Source organism: Nicotiana tabacum, chromosome 6 (genome assembly GCF_000715075.1).
Source record: "Nicotiana tabacum cultivar K326 chromosome 6, ASM71507v2, whole genome shotgun sequence".
Classification (NCBI taxonomy): domain Eukaryota; kingdom Viridiplantae; phylum Streptophyta; class Magnoliopsida; order Solanales; family Solanaceae; genus Nicotiana; species Nicotiana tabacum.
In genome coordinates, this window is record NC_134085.1 from 37,499,331 (window position 1) to 37,501,910 (window position 2,580).

Sequence of the window (2,580 nt, forward strand, 5' to 3'; positions counted from 1 at the left end):
TATGTTGTGACTAGGAATAGTCATAAGTTAAATCCTCTTTAACTAAGAGAGTTAGAGAGTGGCTTGTGGTGGTTGCATCACAAGATAGTTTGAAGTCTTTGCAATCGGGTAGTATTGCAAAGTGGCTTGTAATAGGTAGATTACAAGTTAGTTGAGTTAAAAGCCTACAAGAGTAGGTTGTGATTTTTTGATCCCCTTGTGTGGGATTTTTCCACGTAGAAAATCTCTTTCCTTCTTTACTTTCAGTCTTACTATTTTATAAGTATCAGCCTCATATGGGACCAGGTACTCCATAGTTTGGTGGACTCATACAGGCTATCAATTGGTATCAGAGCGGGTTCCTCCTATCAAGCTAATACCTAGGAAGGATCCTAAATGGATGCTCCACCAAACTTTGAAAAAGGACAATCAACCTATAGACCTCCCAGATTCAATGGTCAATACTACGGCTGGTGGAAGACTTGGATGGATGATTTCATAATGGCTGAAGATTCAGAACTGTGGGACATCATTTGTGATGGTCCACATGTTCCCATGAAGAAACTTGAAAAAACAGGACCATTGGTGCCCAAAGGGAGAAGAGAGTACAGCGACACTAACAGAAAAGTTGTAGAAAAGAACTATCGTGCCAAAAAAATCTTGATGTGTGGCATAGGACCTGATGAGTACAATAGAGTATCCGCTTGTGATACTGCCAAGGAGAAATGGGAAGCCTTACAAACTGCACACAAAGGAACCACTCAAGTCAAACAATCCAAGATCGACATGCTCAACACTGAATATGAGCTCTTCAGGATGAAGGATGATGAGTCCATACAAGATATGCATACCAGATTTACCTCCATCATAAATGAGCTTCACTCACTTGGAGACGTCATTCCCAGAAACAAGCTTGTAAGGAAAATTCTCAGTTTTCTACCTGGGTCTTGGGAAAGTAAGGTAAATGCCATCATAGAAGCTAAAGATCTACAGACTCTGACCATGGATGAGTTGATTGGTAATCTGAAAACGTACGAGATGAAAAGAAAGAAAGACAGTGAAAGAAGAGAGCCTAAGAAGGAAAAGAACCTGGTGCTTAAGGCTGAAAGGAGTGATTCAAGTGATAAAGAGCGTGACATGGCCTATCTTACTAAGAGATTTCAAAAAATGGTTCGAAGAAATGGTGGCATACCAAAGTGGGGCAGTTCAAGCAAAACAAGGAACAACAATCTTTGTCATGGATGTGGAAAGCCAGGGCACTTCATCAAAGACTGCCATCTCGCGAAACAGGAGCAGTACAAGCAAAATCCTGACAAAGCTGGAAGAAGGAACCTGGTTCCAGAGAAAAGATTCAATTGAAAAGTGCTACAGACAATATCATTAAGCAGGCTCTTGCTGCTTGGGGAGACTCCTCAAGTAAATCCGAAAGGGAATCAGATGCAGAAAACAGTTCCATGATAGCAGTGGAGACTAAAGCAACGAAGTACGTTTCACTGTTCGCACTGATGGCTCAGTCAGATGATGATAAAGAAAAAGATGAAGACGATGAGGTAAACTTCAACGATATTTAGAGAAATCTAAAATCCTATTCCTCTAAGAAACTAAGGTCCTTATCAAATGTCCTAATTGACGATTATTATAGTCTTATAAATGATAAGGAGATCTTGACTGAAGAACTAGGGGAGGCCGAACAATCCAGAGATGATCTAGTGGTTTGTGTAGTGGACATTAATGAAACCATAGCTAATCTTGAACTAGAGAAGGAGTCCCTAAATGAAAGAATAACTAGTGTGAAGAATGAGAAAAACGATCTGATGGTAGTAGTTGTTGATCTAAAAGAAACAATAGAAGGTCTTAGCAATGAGAAACGTTCCTTAGAAGAAAAAATTGCCTCCACTGAGGAGGAAAGAGATGACCTTCTAGTAATATGCGCTGATCTAAAGGAAACCATTAAGGGACTCAATAGAGAACATAGGAATGTAATTCTTGGGAAAGGGAAGGAAGTAGCCAGTGAGTCGCACATCTTGCTCGAAAAGGAGGTAACTGTTGTAAAAACCAGTCTTTGTAATGAACTCGAGAGAAATCAGCAACTCCAAGCTGAGTTGGAAAAAGTAAGAAATGATCTTGAAAAATCCTTGAAATGGACTTGGTCCTCAGATGCAGTCACGACCATGTATCTCAACAATAGTGGGAACAGGCAGGGTATCGGGTTCCAAAGGGAGAAAACTCCCCACAACCTACATAGCAAGTATGTCACTGTACCTGATAACTGGCTATGTACCCACTGTGAAAACAATGGGCATTTTAAAGAAAATTGCCAGGCCAGGGTTCAGTCTGCTTAGAAGAACAAAACATTTACTGATAGAGTGACTACTAGCAAAAGACCAGGTACCACTCGTAAAAAGTGGATGTTGCCTGTGTGGACCGAGAAAACCCTCATTCATCCTTTTATAGTAACAAGGGACCCAAACTAGTTTGGGTTCCTAAATCTAACCCCTGATGTGTATGTGCAGGGAGCAGTAAAACAAAGTAGATTGCGATGGACTATGGACAGTGGATGCTTAAAGCACGCAGCATCATGAATTTCTTCTCACTGAAAGC